Source organism: Coenobita brevimanus, chromosome 73 (genome assembly GCF_032717465.1).
Source record: "Coenobita brevimanus isolate Jiangsu-jjx chromosome 73, ASM3271746v2, whole genome shotgun sequence".
Lineage (NCBI taxonomy): Eukaryota > Metazoa > Arthropoda > Malacostraca > Decapoda > Coenobitidae > Coenobita > Coenobita brevimanus.
Window position 1 is genome coordinate 36,149,722 of NC_137026.1, and position 19,227 is coordinate 36,168,948.

Sequence of the window (19,227 nt, forward strand, 5' to 3'; positions counted from 1 at the left end):
CACGGCTCCCCCCCTCCACCCCCCTCCACCACCACCACCACCAAACACCCCCCCGTATGCCCCTCCTCACTGCCTCCCTCTTGACTTGCCTCAATAGTTGCTACGTAGAAATTACTGTCTTGGATATATTGTACTGGAAACCCTTAGCTCCTGTAGAGTGGACACTTCTGCCATTTTCGTTCCTCCACTGAACCATTATGAACACTTAATTCCTGTGATTTTTATCATTGGTTTAATGAATATGGGATGCCTTCATGTGGTGGCACTGATATAACTGGGTGGAGCCCCTGCCTGGTTAAATAAATGCCCCTCCACTCCTTTCCTGTCAGCCCAAAAGGAGAATGGTGGACTGCAAGAGGAGGGGAACATCAGCCTGCAGTCCACTGGGTTCAGATTAAAAAAAAAAATGGCTGAAGTTGTCCAGTTCATTTACTCTGGGGTTGTATTTATACAGGTTGGTTCTCTTGCTCGAGGCCTGAATTAAAAAGAAAAAAAAAGGAAGAAAGAGAAAAAAAAAAGATGATTACTCTTCCTGTTTGGTGCAATTTTATCATTACTGTTATTATTATTGTTATTATTATTGTTTATTTTATTTTTATTATTACTACCTCTAGATAATTTTATTCAGCTCACAGGAGACATTTTGTGGTGAAGGGGTCAGTGAAGGCTGTATCTAACCCCAGTTAGAAAACTTTCTCTTAAGCTGTGATGGAAAGATTAATGACGGCTGGATCTAACCTCCCCAGTTCGTAAAGTCTCTCCTGAGCTGAATGAAATCATCATAAAACAGCAAGATTAAATTATAAATCGTTATATTTTTTTAAATGGTTCTAAGTGAGGTAGTTAATTTAAGGCCTCCTGTATGTGAAAAACCTTGTATTTAATTTGTACCATTAACTTGGGTGAATTTTGTAATACTGTGTTGCTTTATTACTAAATGTTATTATGAGTTAGCTAAGTAGCCTATGCTTTGCCCAATATATATATATTTTTTTTCATTTTTGCATGACTCAGTAGCTTGCTTGCTTTCACGAGCACCCTGTAGATTGTTTGCCATAGCTTGTTTTGTTTTGCTTGAGTGTGTGTGTTTCATACTAGTCAAGTGGGCAGCAGTGTAACAAATTTAAGCATGTAGCCCCTTGTTTGACCCTTCTGTGACATAAGTTTAAATCATTTTGACTCCTTTGTTGATGTATTTATAAGTCTAGTAACTCGTATGACCTGTCGTACTTGTATGTAGGTCCATAGCTCCGTATTTGACCTTTCCATGACTTGTATGTATCCTATCCCTGACTATTTATAAATCTGAAGCCTATTTGACCTGCTTATAAGTCAGTAGCACCCCATCTGAGTTCTATAGACAGTGGTGTAGCCAGAGGGGGGATCGGCGTGGACCCCAAATTTCTGTGTGACTACCCCTGAAGCTCCATAAAGAGTATTCCTAAGGCCACTGTGTAACTAGACTTCACCATCCCTTGGCCACCCAATTAAATAAAATTGTAGCTACACCTTTGTCTACAGGGGGTGCTTTCTATGCCACTTATTGATTTGACCTTCCTGTGATTTATGTATAAGCTTGTAGTTCCTCTGTGACTAGCTTGGAGCCTCATTTTTACTTGTGTGATAGCCTGTAGCTTCTCTGTGACCTGTATAATAGCCTGCAGCCCCTCTGACTTTGTATAATAGCCTGTAGCCCTTCTGTGGCCTGTAAAAGAGCCTGCAGCCCCTGTATGACCTATATAAATAGCCTGTAGCCTCTTAAAATAGTATGTAGCGCCATTGAGACCTGTATAAATAGCCTACAGCCCATCTGTGACCTGCAAAATAGCATATAACCCTTTGTGACCTGTATGATATCCTGTAGCCCTTTGAGTTGACCCGACCATAGACTCATGACCCACTGACACTCAGGGCACCGCTGACGGCACTAACCCACGCCACTAAACGACCAAACGCTGACAGGTAACCAGTTTTTTTTTTTTTTTATCTGTTTGTTGTTCCTTTTTTTTTTTTTAAATTACCCCAAGTATGCCTTTTTTTTTTTTTTTTTTTTTTAATAAGTATGATGCTGACCCTCGCCCCATCTATTTGTTCTCCCTTTTTTGTTATTACTATACTGTATTATCCTGATTTTGTATTTTTTCTTTAGTTACCCCATCCCCTCTCATCCCCCCCCTTTTCTTTTTATTCCCTCAAGTGTGTCTTTTTAATTTTTTCTCCCCAATCCCACTCTAGCTTTTCCCTAAGAAGGATGGTTAGCTTAGAAAATTAGATTCCAAAAGTCAGAGTTACCGTAATGATGTTGTGGTATTACCCTCCTCATGGCCTTCAGTACGATGCATTCATTTTTACCACCATGAAAAGAAAAGACCTACACATGCTATAGCTCATTTGTTTTCATCTGGTGGAACTGAACCACAACTCACATACTAAACTGTGGTTGTGAGATGAGCCTTAGTTATGAGGTAGGTATAAATCTCCTTGGTTGCTAATCAAAGTAACCCTCCAATCCAAGTATACCTGACCATCAGCTGGGTGGATATGGGGTTTTGAATCACTGTCAGGTGAAACTAAATATGCTTTAGCATGGTCTGTGGATGAAACTTAAACGTATCCCCCCACCACAGGATTTTGCAAACCTCTTGAATGGCAATACCATGAGGCAATTTTACTTTGCTAAGGAGGACCTTTTTGCACTGGAAGGTTAGATACATCCTTCGTTAACCCCGTCCCATCAAAAGGTTTCCCTAAGCTGAATATAATTATCCTGTGGTATTGAGAATGAAGATGATAGCATCACACTGAAGGCTTTCATCATGACCCAAGGCCTAGATATAATTCTTTCTGACTTTTACTGCTTTGTGAGTAATGTGGACAATATTAAAAAAAGGCTTCTTTTATGAGATTATGGTCATATAAATTTGAGTATTATCATTATTTGTATGTGTTCAAAATTCATATTTTTCATTTTGGCATTGCGCTAAACGTTTTATCTTTCCAGAAGGGCTTCTTCATGTGGTGGCACCAGTATAACTAGGTTATATTGCTGCCCATTTATAAGAACATCCCTCAACTCCCTCTTTGTTCCCTAAAAGGTGGATGGTGGACAGCAGGAGAAAGGCAACTTCAGCCTGCAGTCCACTGGGTTCAGTACAACTGAACCCAGGATCACAACAGCAATAATAACCCTAACCTAATCTAACCCTGACAGCCTTACCTAATCCAGCCTTGTCTAAGCCAGCCTAATCTAACCCTAACATCCTAACCTAACCTAACACTCTAACATGCTTCTAACAAACTAACCTAACCATGATCTCTCTGGAAACAAAAATGTGCCCAACTATTTCAGGTTCATAAATGTGTTCAGTTGTGGAGGCCTTGGATTATGAAAACTATCACAGTTGCAGACATTATTATGCTCTTCTTCTCACATAAACAGTTTTGAAACTTACATGATACAGTTTTATGATAAAATTGTTAGACGTATTTTATAAAATCTTTTTAAAATAAGGAATTGGGCCACTCCCACATGTTGAATACTGAGTCATGTCAGCATGAAATTTATTGAGCCATATTAGTTATGAGGTAAAAGTGAGTCTCCTTCGTGACTAGTCAGACCAGCTCACAGATCTGACTACATTTGGCCATCAGTTAAACTTAAAGGGGTCTCCTTGGTTACTAATCACATCAGTCCTCCAGTCTGATTTCACGTCACCATTAATTAAACTAAAAGAGGTTAGGGATTATTATAGAGTAAATGTACCATTGTTTCCAGAGTCATTGCTTGCTCTCCCAGTATTTATTACAATGAAGTGAGTTGGCATTGTGTCTGCAACTGTATGTGTTCTTTTAGTCATAATTTTTCCTCTATACGAGAATTCATTAGTGACCATAGCATCGTTTTCAGCAGTGATAATGGTAGTTCAGGTATTTATCGTTGTAGTACTGTATATTGTAAGACAGTAGTGAACTCTCTTATAGTTTGTAAATATTTGTAATTAATACTAAAGATTGGGATATTTCATTCTCTTAAAACTTCCAGTGAAGGTCTGTCTTTTTCTCATTCTGGTACTACAGACTTTCTTATTTTCAAATGTTTTAGTTAATTTTTGTTCAGTATTATATTTAACCCAATTTCTATGTCTTTTCTAGTTTATTCTTGCTACCTTGTTCTTGCTACCTTGAGAAAATGGACCGTTTAATTTTTATTTTATGTATTTATTGATTTTGTTTTTGGGATGGGGTTAAAGTGGCCTTCAATAACCCCTTTACTACAGGAGGTATCACAGAGTTATAAGATTTTTTTGGTGTGGGGGTAGCAAGATTAAAATACAGTATAAAATGTCGTAGTACTGAAGGGGTAATAGACTATTTTTAAAATCTAATGTGGACTGAAATAACAGAAAGTAAGCATTCAAAGGGCAATTTATGTGTTGGGAAAATACTGTACTTTAGCAGTTTTTCTTTGTGTACTAAATTTGCATGGATGATCATGAAAATAAGTCAGCATATATGTTATCAGAGGTGAAGGGTTAAATAACAGAAATGATATCCAAAGGATGATTTATATAATGGAGAAATACAGTATCTGTGTACTAAATATATTTTAATGATGGCAAGAATAAGCTAGAAAATGTCAGATTGAAGGGGTTAAATAGGGGAATCTAACAGTCTAATGGGTAAATACTGTACTATAACTTAATACTCTATATCTGTGTAGTAATTGTATGTTAATGATAGCAAGAGTGAGCAAGAAAATACATCCAGTTGAAGGGGTTAGGAATAAATAGCATCCTAATGGGAAAGACTGTACTATAGCCTAATATATCAGTGTATTAAATGTTGGTGCATGTTTTGATGTTGCAGCGACGCGTAGAGCAGCCGGCGGATAGAGCAGGAGACGCGTCACATACCAAAGTCCACCTGGATGGCACGGGGAAATGACACTCTGCCACCCATGCTGCCACGCCACCACCACCACCACCACCACCACACTCCCACCACCACCTCTGCACCACACCTCCGCCACACCCACGACCTCCACATTATCACTTCATGGTCCTTATTCTTGTTAGTTAGGGGTATTTCTGGCACCTCTTCCATAGTGAACTATTTTACATTCTAAACATTATAATAATCTTGTGCAGTTGTTCGCCTTCTTATGAACATTTGTATCATAAGCTTTCAGAATTACAGACTTCTTTAGGAAACATTTATTGAGCATTTTCAGAGATATGGAATTTTTTTTTTCATTATTTGCTTTCAGAGATATATATATTTTTTTTAATTGATGTATGATTTCATTGACAGTACAGTATTTTTTAAGACAATGAATGGAATTAATTATTACATTTACTTAAAGTATTTGGTGTAACAGTAGTATTGCTGCTTCTACATGTGTTTCCTAAGTACTTGTATATATGTAGCTTAAGGTATTAGCAGAAATAATAGATTTTGGCCTATTTAATTATAAACCAGCTTTTGGAACCAATTGGATTTGTAAGTCGGGGAACAACTGTATGTTATTTATGTTTCTTTAGTATCGTCATTGATTGCATAGGTAACAGACAAGAGATTACTGTGCCACATTAAAAAATAAGCTAGTAAGGAAGAAGTGCTGGGGAAATTGCTTAACTGACAATAATACAGGGCCTTTATTTTTAGTTTAGTGTAGAGGATATATCACTCCCTTTGTCCCATTCTTTGCATCAGCTGTTATGTGTGTTGGAATATGTCACCTCTCATATCACTCATTTATCTCTGAATCTGGGTCATGTCTTTTTTTTTTCTCTCTCTCTCTCTCTTAGATTATTTTTTCTGCAATAGATGATTTTACTCAACGTTAGTCTGTTTTTGGTCAAGCTGTACAGTTGTTAGGAGGTGTCAGTCTGTTCTCCTTATCACCTGTTCATTTTTCTCCTTAATCCCTATTTTTTCCCTCGACCCTCGCCTTCCTTCTCAACCTACATTTTCCTCTTTAGCCAGCATTCTCTTCTTGTCAATCCCCATTTCCACCCCAATCTGCACTTTCCTCCCTACCCCACATTTTCCTCCTCCACCCTTAATTTCCTCCTCCCATTTTCCTCCTTACCCACTTTCTGCAAGTATCAGTTTGTGGTGGTTGCTCCGTATGAAGATTTTTCTGAGAAGCAGAGGAACATTCCAATTCTCTTATTATAAATGTCTATTAAAAGGGTCTCTGTGTTGTCATTTTTTTGAAGGTGGGAGACAGAAGGAGGAGCAAATGGCCCAGTTTACACGAAGTACAGGGTTTCCAAAAACTCTAGCATCATTAGGCAAAATTTGAAAGTCCTGTTTTGCAGAATGTGTTCAGTGTGTTACCAACATAAAGTGATAAACAAATGATGAGATACCCTCCCTATCTATCACACAGCCACAGGTTTAGCAATGATGGTGCCTCTGTTTCATGTGTAGTTGATGCTGAATTTTCCCAGCTATTGTTACTTCAGTGGTCACTATTCTGAACCGTCGTCTTGTATCCCTCCTCCATTACAGTGGGCATGTAGCACCCATCTGGCAGTGCAGTCTCACCCATTTTCTGTCCAGTTCTCTAATGTAATATTTAACTGACGGACGCTTAGTCATTCACATGCAGTATATAACAGGTCAACTCTGTAACTGTCTTCCTGAGTCCTTTAAGTGCAATGTATCCAGGCATCTCAAAGTGAACGTATCTTAAATTTGGCTCTCATGTCTATGTTTTCTTCTTGGAGGAAAGAGCCTTACAGGTTTCAAACCTTTGGTTCTTTTTTTCATGGCACTATAGTTCAAAGAAAATAGACAAATATCTTCAAGAGTCCCCCAAAGTAACGCCATCACTGCCGATGCTTTTCTTGGTTTGGTTGGCAACTTATATATTGTCAGCATTTGTGTGTCAGTTGTTTAGAACACACATTAAACACATTTTGTGAAACAAGCCATTGCCAAAATTTTACCTTGTGAATATGGACTTTTTGGACATCCTGTATTTATTGAAACATGATATATCTCATTTTTTGGTGATATTGGTTATTGTTCATAGCTGTAGGTGTAATAAACGCAAGTAGCTGGAACTTATAATAATGATGATAATAATAATAATATAATAATAATAATAATAATAAATAATAATAATAGAAGAATTTCATACCTGTTAAATAAGCTGTGAATAACTTAACTGTATTCAAACTGCCAATTTCTGTCTGTTTGTTAAATGTTCGTAGAGTTTCCAGGCTTCAAATCTGTAGTTGCACATAGACTTCAGATGATAGTGAAGAAAAACGGCAAGTTCTCGATATATGTGGCTTTTTTGTGTGTGTATATGTGCATTTTTACTTGTTTTTAATTTCGTCAACCCTTGACAGTGATGATTTTTATTCTGTTCTTGCTAGGTAGATTTTTTAACAATGCTTTTTAAATATGATTTGTTTCTTTGTGAGTGGGGCTTATTCAGTTGGTCTAAATTTTGTTAGGTTCTCATGCTATCACATTTTATCTGGGACCCTGGACCCCACTGCACTCCATCTTTGGGTGGGAAGAGAGGTCTGGATGATGATGGTGATGTTGATTATGATTTTTTTTTTTCTTTTTCTTTTAAACCGCTCAGTTATTATTACAGTATTATTATTATTATTATTATTATTATTATTATTATTATTATTTTTACTTTTTACCAGCCACCGATTTTTGCTTCAACTCCAGACAGATCTATAGTGCTGAAGGGGTTAATGAAGGCCATATCTAGCTTCTCCAGTTTGAAGAGTCTCCCTAATGTGAGTAGAATCATCCAGCTATCTGTCTGTATTTGCCTATTGCCAGATGCCATCATGGATAAATTGTTAGATAGATAGATAGGTAGATAGATGGCTGCAGATGATTTTATTCAGATTATGAGAGATTTTTCAAAGTGAAAAGATATGATATAGCCGTCACTAACCTCTTCATTGCTGGAGGGGGACACCATGTGGTGGCACTGATGTAACCAGGTGGTGGAACTGCCCAGGTATACAAACATCCCACAACTCTCTCCCCATCCCCCAAAAAGGAGGAAGGTGGACAGCAGGAGGACAAGTTAAGCCTGCAGTCCACATTTCAGATGAACCTATGACAACAACTACCGCTGCTGCAGTTAACCCCTCCACTACAGGAGGTGTGATCAAAGTTGAATACGTGTCTGTAGTTACCAAAAAAAAGAATGTCACTGGCTCAAAGGATTTATATTCAAAGTTAATTCATAAAAACTCTACTTAAAAAAAAAGTTAATTTGCCAGTTCTCAGCACCAGTCATATGGAAAAAATTAGTTGTGAAATTTTTATAACACACTCTGCCTTATAACGAGAACTTGCTGTGGGTATTTAGATGTGTAGAAAGAACAGTTGAATCTCTGGACACATTGGGTTTTTAATTTAAGTGGCTGTGGGGGTTTCTTTACACCTTTTCTTAGTGATTTAGTCTGTGTTACACCTCGGTATCGTCTCCTGTGTTACTGATTCTTTGGAGCTCCTAACACTTCCTCCTAAGTAAGTTATTCTGCACATTACAACTCAGTATCCTCTTGTATACTATTGATATTAGAATTGAAACAGTATAAATAACATGGTAGAGAATTTTAAGGTTCAGAAATGTCTTAAAACCTATCCTGCCTCCCACCATCCTCCTTTCAAGGGATAGGGAGAGAGTTGATGGATGTTTTTATTACCAGGCAGCTCCACCACCCATGTATATCAGTGCCACCACATGAAAGCATCTCTCTCCAGCATCCAGTGATCTTAAATGATAAAAATAACATACAAGAGCATTTTAAGGTTTGGGTCTCAACACCTTTTTCTGAGCAGTTTCTTCTCCACATTCCAGCTCAATATCATTTTGTTATTAATGTTACCTTGTCCATATTAAAATTATGTAAAGAAGAAATAAGGGATTGTTAAGAAAAATAAATTGCCGCCCTAGTGTATGTTGATGATGCTAAGTCTACCAGTAGTAGTATAGAGTAAATATCCTGTAAGAGAATGTTAAGGTGTAATATGCATAATAAATCACTAAGGAAGAATTGCTAAGCCTTCTGTGGCAGTTAGGATACAAGCCAATATGAGAAACATTACTCATTATGACTGTGTGATTGTTCGAATTCTAGATTATTGGGATACTTCTTGTGCTTAGCCCCAATTTCTGTCCTATTTGAGTTGAATTTCAGGTGGCATAGGAGGCTTCTTAGCACCTGTTCCTTGTTTATTTTGCGTACTACACCTTAACAACCTCGTATATGTTATTACCTTTTTAATACAGACTTTTGCTTTGCCATCTAATTGTTTTCAGGTTGACATGATGATGATGATGATGGTGATGATGATGATGATGATGATGATTATGATAACAGGGCATTGTTGTTGTTATTTCTGGAGAAGGTGGATTGTATGATTATAAAACTTTTTGTATGTCATAATTATTAATATCATAATTTTTGTAATTGTAAAGGTAGAAACCATTTTGTGTGCTATTGATTTCCTTTAGAAGATCTGACATTTATTATTATTATTATTATTATTATTATTATTATTATTATTGTTTACATCAGTACCCTATGAGAGGATACCAAGGTGTAATGTACAGAGTAAATCATTAAGGAAAAGTTGTTAAGTAACCCCAAGAGCCACCTAGAGTATGACCCCTTATCTCATGTTTGGAGGAAGGAGAAACTGCTTGGTGTTAGTTGGCCAATCTGTTGGCTTTGTATATGTGGTCTCAAGCCTTTCCCCCTTAATAATAATACACATCCTCTTGGCCAGCATATACGAGGGTACGGAAACTCTGCTCGGATCCCACACTCTATGCTCAGCTGTTCATTTCTGTGTTTTTGTGTGAGACGGGTAATTTTTTTTTTCCCTTCCCCCCGCCCATTTTTGTGAGGCTATGAAAACTCTGCCCAGATCCCAAACTCTGTGCTCGGATGTTTATTTCTGTGTAAGTGTGAGATATGACTTTTTTTTCATGCTTCTTTTAGGGTAAGACAACTCGGCTCAGATTTTAAAGTTTGCTTAGCCAGTGAGTTTTGTGTTTACCAGAATTTTTGTGTCAGAGATGAGCAGATTTTTTTCTCTTAGTCTACAAAGATCAGAAAACTTGGCTCAGATCCCATTCTTTATGCTCAGCTGTTGAGAGATTTTTGTGTATGGGGTAAGGTGGATCTTGGACTATTAAACCCTGATGTTGACCAGAATTTGTGTTAATGATTTTTTTTTTTTTTCCGAGGCTAAGAAAACTTGCACCAGATTCCAAACTCTCTGTACGAGCATTCGGGGTTTTGTGTATATGAGATACGTTAGGTCTCAGACTTTACGCCTGTCTGTTTTTGGTTCATTGAGATTTGAGTGTGGAATGGAAGAGATGGGCAGAGTTTTCTTGTCGTCATCATCCCTGTGCTTGGATGTTAAAGAAAATATGATTGTTTGAAATTTTTGGAAGGAGATTGTGAGAAAGTCAGCGGTTTCCTTGTAATTTTTTAGTGATTTTTGAAGAAGGAGGATTGGTTTCTCACTCTAGCAGGTGTACTCTCACTCTCTGGACTCTACCTAACCCTATCATTATGTGGGGAAAGAGGTCTGGATGATGATGATGATGATGATGATGATCCTCTTTTTCTCTAACTTGGTCAAAAATTATCATCTTTCCAACTTGAATGCTGAGTTGTAACAGAAGATTAGCACTAGAATACAGTGTCCATCATGAGTAAGTGCTACATAAAGGTTGTGGAGCTGTACTGTTGTCTTTTTGTATCACTAAGCTATGTGATGTAGGCTTCAAAAGGAGGAAAATCTGGCCCAAGTTAGAGTAAAAAGAGTATGGTTCATTCTGAGATACTTACATGACTGAATACTTCTTTTCTGTATGTATGGGTTAGTGGTTGGAATGCCCCAGATGGAGTAACAGCCCCAACATATACATAGACTTGGTCCCCTGGAGATATACTGTATTTTTTCAACCATGCAATGCCATCAAGGGAAGGAGGCTGGTCATCTACCCTTAAATATCATAGTTGCAGCCTTGACACATGCCTAGGTTTTATTCCCAGGAAGTGACTGGAGTTTTTTTGGTTCATGTAATGCCACCAGGGGAAGTAGGCTGGTCATCTACCCTTAAAAAGTACTGGATTACGTTAGCCTAGCCTTGGGACCCTATGCCTCAGAGTGGGTAATATAGGATTTTTATTATCGATGGTCTCGTCACAACTGCTTTAGTAAATGTCTCCACTGTTGAGTAATACAGTACTAAATATATCTATAATAATGTATAAACGTATGATCACAACAATAAGACGCTACTTTGTATTATTCGGTAAATCGTTTAGGTAGTTTAGTTGACGATCTTTGATAATGTTTGTATCTTAGGCACCTAGTTGAGCCCTCCAGGTTAGCTGTATAAGACTGAACTCATGAGATTACTGTGCTCATCTTGGTTCACCTCGGCTCAAGATGTGGTAATACAGTATACAGGTTGTTGTTGTTATAATGCCAGGATCATCTAGATGTGAACCTGGTGGACTGCAGTCTGAAATTGCTGCCCTTCTTCAGTCCACTATCGTCCTTTTGGGGGACAAGGAAGGAGTTGATGGTTGTTTGTATAGCCAGGTAGCTCCACATCCTAGTTGTATTGATTTCCCTACATGAAGGTGTCCCTCTCCAGCACCTACATCCAAGTTATACACAGTTGAGCACAAAGAAATAGTATACCACAGGAACAACAGGCAAAATCTACAGCAACATCAACAGCAACATCACCATCAATTCAGCACCCACTCCATCAGCTGTAACTACATCAACACCAACAACTTCTACAAAATCTACATCAACATTGTGAGCAACTATACATCATCAACAATCTGTGTACCGTTCCACACGTTTGAGCAGTGAGATGAACATTTTTAGCTGAGCATTGAGCATGAGATATTTCAGTACCGAAGAACAATAATCCTGCTACAGTGAACAATACTCTCATCACTTTAACTTGGCCAAAAATCATCATCTCTCCATCTTGAATGAGGAACTCTAGTGAGAGATGAATGCTAGGATATGGTGTTAGTCACGAATAAGTGCAGTGAAAAGGATTTATAGCTGCAGTACTGTACTGTCTTATCTGCCATTGAATTGTAACAAGAGATTAGCAGTAGAATACAGCAATAGTCATGAAGAAATGCTGTGGAAAGGATGTTGATTATAATGTCTTATTCTGCCATTGATTTGTAACAAGAGATTAGTGTTAGAATATTAAGTTAGTCATGAAGAAGTGCAATGGAAAGGATGTAGTGCTGTAGTATTGTCTTATTCTGTCATTGTGCTGCAGAAATATGGTGTTGTCATGAAGTGCTATGGGAAGAGTGTACAGTCACAGTGTTGTCATAATCTGCCACTGAGGCATATGAAATAAAGTGCACAGGGATGAAAAACCGGCCAAGTTAAAGGGAGTGACCTATAGACTCCTCAGTTAGGAGCTGTAGTATGGAAGGTAATCTGCTGACAGATGAAACTCTGCCAAGTTGGAGTGAACAAGGAAACTCTCCACCAGCTTAGGTGGACGGACTCAGATCTCTGCCAAATTATATTGGGCAGACTATAGACTCCTCACTCAACCTTTCCTACCCACCGACTGCGACTGCTCGTGCCGGGATCCGAACGGTGTGTCTTTGTTTACGTCAGTGCGCCTCGTAGTATTCTCTGCAGGCCATTACTCTCTTTGATACTGAGTGATTTGTTTTTGCCGAGGCGTTGAACTTTGTTGTGTTTCCCAACTGTCCTGTGAATGTGTCAGGGATGAGGAGTGTTTCATTTCTTGTCGTTTCATCTACACGTGGATGGTGTTTCATATTCCTAGACGCAACAGAACAAAATAAGGAAATTGAAGAGTGTTTTTTTTCCTTGCTGTTTCTCATACTTGTGGATATTTGTTATCCTAGATGTCATTCTTACTCATTGATAATGTTTAATATTTTACATGCAACAGGACAAAGTAAGAACACTGGATTATTTCTTTTAAATTTCCTGGATGTGTAATCACTCAGAAACGTCTGACTCATTTTTATTTTGTGGCTGGAACAGAACAAAGTCAGATCTCAAGACTTTTTCTCTTTGCTTGGATGCAGAAGTACAGAACATGGAACAAAAATACTTACTTCAAACAGTTTTAATTTTTTGGATACAACAAAACTTATATTGTCACACTTAAGAGCAGGAGCCCTTGACAATACATAGAATTTTAGGGCAGTAGTGATAGTAAAAAAAACTTTGTGCTTAGATTTTTGTATTTTCCAGAGCCAACCTACAGGCAGTTTCTCCACATAAAGACATTTTTTTTTTTTTTCCTGTTAACTTGATATTTTTGCGATAATACTTAACCCACTTCACTACAAGACATCTCCCCAAATCAAGAGCTGCCAAAACCAAGAGTTAAATCTGGCAAGAGGTCTAACTTGGCCTAATATTGTCCTCTTTCCATCTTTATTGCTGAGTTGTACCAGTGTAGTAGCACCACAGTACTGTGTCAGTCACAAACAAGTGCTATGAAAAGTATGTAGAGTTATATATATATTTTTTACCTCCGTGAAATAAGCTGCAAAAGGACGAATATTTTGGCCAAGTTAAGGTGAAGGAACTATAGAATGTGATTCATAAGCTTAATAAGACAATGTAGTGATGGGAATGGATGTCATTATAGTGAAGTGGTGCTCTGTGGCATACGAGAATACATTTAGTTCTCTCTACCATACACCAAAATCTTTTCGTACATCTTCTTATTGTACGCCATTCTCCCACACAGGTCAGGACAGAGTGTCACTAACAAACTTACAATGAATTCCTGTTGTAACTGAAGGTCTGTTTAGGTAAGAAAGATGAGGAAAGGAGTGTTCTGAATCTTTCCGTATCTCTTGTTCTTACTTTAAAGACAAATATAAGTACCAAATTATTTTTCGTAGGAAGAAGAAGGAAAGGAAAATTAAGAATCTTTCCCAATCTCTTGTTTGTACTGTAGTAAACAAATCTCATTACATTTGTTTCTTCAGGAGGGGCAAGAGCGTGAGAATGAAGTATCTTCCCTTGGCGTGTTCTTCCCCCAGATAAAAATTTCAGTACCAGATTTAGGAAGGACAAGAAAGTGAACAATCCATGTCTCTTCTTCCTGCAGCAAGAAGTCTTGTTGTCAGATTATTTATTGTAGGATGGACAAGAAAGTACGAAGGCAGTATCTTCATTGGTCTCTTGTCCGTACTGCAAAAACAGATATTGGTATGTTTCTGTCAGATGAGTAAGGCAAGGAGAATACAAAAATCTTCTTACGGTAAAGCTGATCTTAGTTAGAACACAAGTTCATCATAAGTCTGTGTGCAATTCTACGTCCTGGTTTGATGCACAGTGGTTGAGTGTCCGAGGAAATGTTCGTTTTCATATTTGAGTCTGTTGACGTGCGTGTGACCTGTTCCTTTTCAGTATGTGAGGCGTTTTTGGCTGAATTGTTTATGTTTATATTACCAAACATAAGGTACATACATTTCCATTTACATTTCTGTTTCTCTATAAGCTTATTTTTGGTTATTAGTATGCTTTTTTATTTTTTTTACTGGACTACCTGTATTTTCTGCTTCAGTTTCAGTACTCAAGGTATTTTTTTCTGAGCTATATTCAGTTTAAGTACACAAGGTATATCTTTCAGTTTCAGTATGCAAGGTATATTTGACTAAACTAGTTGTATTTGTATTTCAGTAAGCAAGTTTTTTTTTTTTTTTTACTGAACATGTGTAGGCAGGAAGCATGTGTATACTTAAGTTATACTGTTCACATCTTTGTCTTAAATGTTATAGTCTTAAGTTTTTTATATCATACTCTGGAGAAACATTTTTTTTTTTTTCCCCTGAAGAATCCTTAGGTCCCCCTTGAGGTAGTGACCCTAAAGCTAAAACCCATCATATAAATCCTTCAATCCTGGTGACGTACATGTTGTTTTTCTCAGTAATGGTGCTGGAGAGGGATGCCTTCATGTGATGGCATTGATATACTGGGTATCTCCACTGCCTGGTTATACAAATGTCCCTCAACTCCCTCCCATTCCCCCAAAAGTTGGATGGTGGAGTGCAGGAAGAGAACAATTTTAGCCTGCAGTCCACTGGGTTTCACATTTCATATGAAACTGGGTCTACAGCTACTACTGCTCCTTTTTACCATGATATGACTATTTGATTTAGTTCAGGAAGAGTCAAGGTGTATTGAAGAGGTTAATGAAGATTATATTTAACCCCTCCAGTTCAAAAGGTCTCTCTTGAGCTGAATAAAATGGTCATAAACAGCAAAAATAAATGAGAAATATATGTCAGTGGATTGAAGGTGTTAGCAATGGGTCTGCTCTGTATGTATGTGAAGATTTATAACCATGTAGCTCCTTTAAATGCCATATAAATATATTTGCTCATTAAGTTTACTATTTATGTAGGTGACTAGTGTTTGATATTGTTTTAGATTTTTTATGTGAGATTCACAGATAATAAATAATAAAGGTTTAGCTGACGTTTTAATGAAGGAGACTGTAGACTTGTTACTATAATAAGCTAGTGATGTGGAGGAAGTTTTAACAGTTAACAGATTTATTTGTAATGTTCTGTGCAATAGGCAAGTTAATATCAGTGTCATTTAGGCATTATTAGTAGTCTAATGCCAAAAAATATCTCAAATGGTCTAAGCCAAATTGATCAGTTATTGTTTTAGGAGTTGATGGATGTGTATATATATATATAAATATATTATATATATATAGGTCGTCAGAATGAGTGTTGGTCTCGTACTTTAACAGGTACCAATGTCCCATGTGATTTTTATATTATTCTGCAGTTTTCCTTGTCAGGTCTGAATAATAAAATTTTTTTTATAAATCTATAATTTTTCTTTCCTCTGTTTCAGATATAAGTTGGCTGGTTTTCACCTGATGGAACTTGGCCACTACTACATGTTGAATACTAAATCATGCTTGCATGAAAATCAATTTGCCCTAGTTATGAGTTTGTAATGAATCTTCATGGTTACTAGTTGTCAACCTTCCAGTATGCATACACTTGGCCCATCAACTGAGCCAAAAAGGGTTGGGGGATGTATCAGGAGAAAACAGACTGACCACAGATTTACTCGATTTGCCTTCCATTCTCCTCCTTTCTGGAAAATACACACCCCATTGATTAGTGGAATAGTAGGTGGTAATGGTAATGTTTGTTGTGTCAGGTAAATGACGGGGGAGACGGACCACAGGCCTCACCCACCAACGTAGTCCTGAGTCTCGCCATGGGACCAGGACCCATAGCCCACCAGGACCCATAGCTCACTTGTGGCCAGTGGCTGTGGCAGTGACCTCGGGGCATCTTGCCAGGACAGACACAGGAACACCCTCCAAGCATGACTTGACACTGTAACTGTCCTGCCATTATGCACCCACCGATAGGGCGGCCTCCTGGGATGCTACCCGCAGGTTCAGGCCCCTCTCTATTTGACAGAAGTAGCAGCCTGGGAACCACAGTGTTCTGTATCATCTGGTTCAGATCTCAGCCCCATCCTGTCCCAGTCCCAAAACTGTGCTGGTGAAGCCTATGCCGTGCCATTCCTCAGGTCTGCCACTAGGTAACGGGGGCAAAATATTCACTCTGTATGCCCTTGCTGGCACTGTACCCTGTGATGTACAGTAGTTTGGTATGTTGTGTGGTATGTAATACACATCTTGAGTAGTGTTTGGAAGAGTATGCTGACCTACCCTCTGTGTTAGTCATACTGAAAAGGGTCATCAAAGGGGGATGGTCAGGGTATAATGAAAGCCTCGCATTCAAGGCATTCAAGGATGCACTACACATCCATGACAATCATTAGATGAATGTGCAGTGCATCCTTGAATGGGAGGCCTGAAGGGACTAGGATTACAATTGAAGAGTTGAGAGGAAGGATGGGACTGGAATGTATTGCTGTTGTGATGAGGAGGGGTAGATTGAGCTGGTCTGGGTGAGAATTGTGAATGTTGGAAGTAGGGATACAGGAGGCAGACCGAAAAAGGCCTGGGACGAGGTCATAGAATGTGGCCTTAGGGATAAGGGACTAAATAGGGAGGCTGCCAGAGATAAGCAAGATGGAGAAATACCATTAGGCAACCAAGGCAGATGCATGCAATCATGTTGGTGCCTTTATAAACAATGCAAAGGTGGTGGTGATGATGATGATGATGATGATGATAATGATGATTGGACAGCATATGCGAGTAAGTGCAGCTGAGATCACTGATAAAAAACAGAAAAAATAAATTATGGCTGAACATTATGGTAATATGGTCAGATGAGTTTGTAATGAAGCGAGATTTTGCAACCATCCTGTATATGAGAAAATTGTAATCCGTTTGGTGCTACAGGAAGAGCTAGGAAAGTGCCTAGTCATTCCGTGTGTTTAGTTTCTCTCTCTCTCTCTCATAATTCTCTCGATTCTCTGTTTTTCTTCCTCTGTCTGTCTGTCTGTCTGTCTGTCTGTCTCTCTCTCTCTCTCTCTCTCTCTCTCTCTCATAATTCTCTCGATTCTGTTTTTCTTCCTCTGTCTGTCTGCCTGTCTGTGTCTGTCTGTCTGCCTGTCTCTCTCTCTCTCTCTCTCTCTCTCTCTCTCTCTCTCTCTCTCTCTCTCTCTCTCATATAATTCTTTCGATTCTGTTTTTCTTCCTCTGTCTGTCTGTCTGTCTCTCTCTCTCTCTCTCTCTCTCTCTCTCTCATATAATTCTTTCGATTCTGTTTTTCTTCCTCTGTCTGTCTGTCTGTCTGTCTCTCTCTCTCTCTCTCTCTCTCTCTCTCTCTCTCTCTCTCTCTCTCTCTCATAATTCTCTCGATTCTCTGTTTTTCTTCCTGTCTGTCTGTCTGTCTGTCTTTGGCTCTGTCTCTGTCTCTGTCTGTCTGTCTGTCTCTCTGTCTCTGTCTCTGTCTGTCTGTCTGTCTGTCTGTCTGTCTCTCTCTCTCTCTCTCTCTCTCTCTCTCTCTCTCTCTCTCTCTCTCTCTCTCTCTCTCTCTCTCTCTCTCAGCAGGAAGAAATGCTCCCGTGACGCATCAATCTTCATCATCATAAATTACCTCTGAGATAACGCAATATGGCAGACAAATAAAGAAAAGAAAAATCCAAATTAAGGAGAAAGTCATTTATATTCTCATTTAGTAACATATAAATAAAAAACTGATATTTGTTGATTAATATTGTACCTGCCTCCCATATCTTAGTAAAGGACATGTAAATAAACAAAGATGGGCGTCCTTGAAATGGATTTGAGTTTTATTAGTGTGTATTATAGCAACAAAAATGAATGTAAATTGAGTATGTTTGTTTACTGAAAAAGCTGACTGAAAAGAAATACCAGTCTGTACACTACTACTGCCACTACTACTACTACTACTACTGCTGCTGCTGCTGCTGCTGCTAATACCACTACAACTACTACTACTACTACTACCACTGCTGCTGCTGCTACTATTACTACTACTACTACTACTGCCAATACTACTACAACTACTACTACTACTACTAGTACTACTTCTGCTATTACTACTGCTGCTGCTACTACTACTGCTACTGCTACTACTACTACTACTGCTACTGCTACTACTACTACTACTACTGCTGCTGCTGCTACTACTACTACTTCTATTACTACTACTGTACCTCTGCTACTGCTACTGCTGCTGCTGTTGCTACTACCACTACTACTGCTACTACAACTAGCAGTAGCACTACTAGTACAAAAAACAAACATAGACGGAAGCCAGCGAAATGGAAGAGGAAGCGAGTTAACCCAGCCGTGTGTGTGCATTGGAAGCCTCTCACCGCCACACCAACAACATGCAGATTTAATCCTTATTTTTCTTTTCTTTCTTTTATTTTGTTTATTTCTGGACAGAGACAGGCGTGAAGGGCAAGTCGCCAGTGATTTCCTTTTCCTTTTCTTTATATTTGTCTTCTTTTCCGGTTTTCCTCGTGACTAGGAAGCTTCCCCTCCACCTTTTCTTACTTCCTTCTTTTTCTTCTTCTTCTTCTGCTCCTCCTCTTCCTCCTCCTCCTCCTCCTCCTCCTTGTCCTCCTCCTCCTCCTCCTCCTCCTCCTCCTCCTCTTCCTCCTTGTCCTTCTCCTCCTCCTCATCATCCTTCTCCTCATCATCATCATCATCCTCATCCTCCTCCTCCTCTTCCTCCT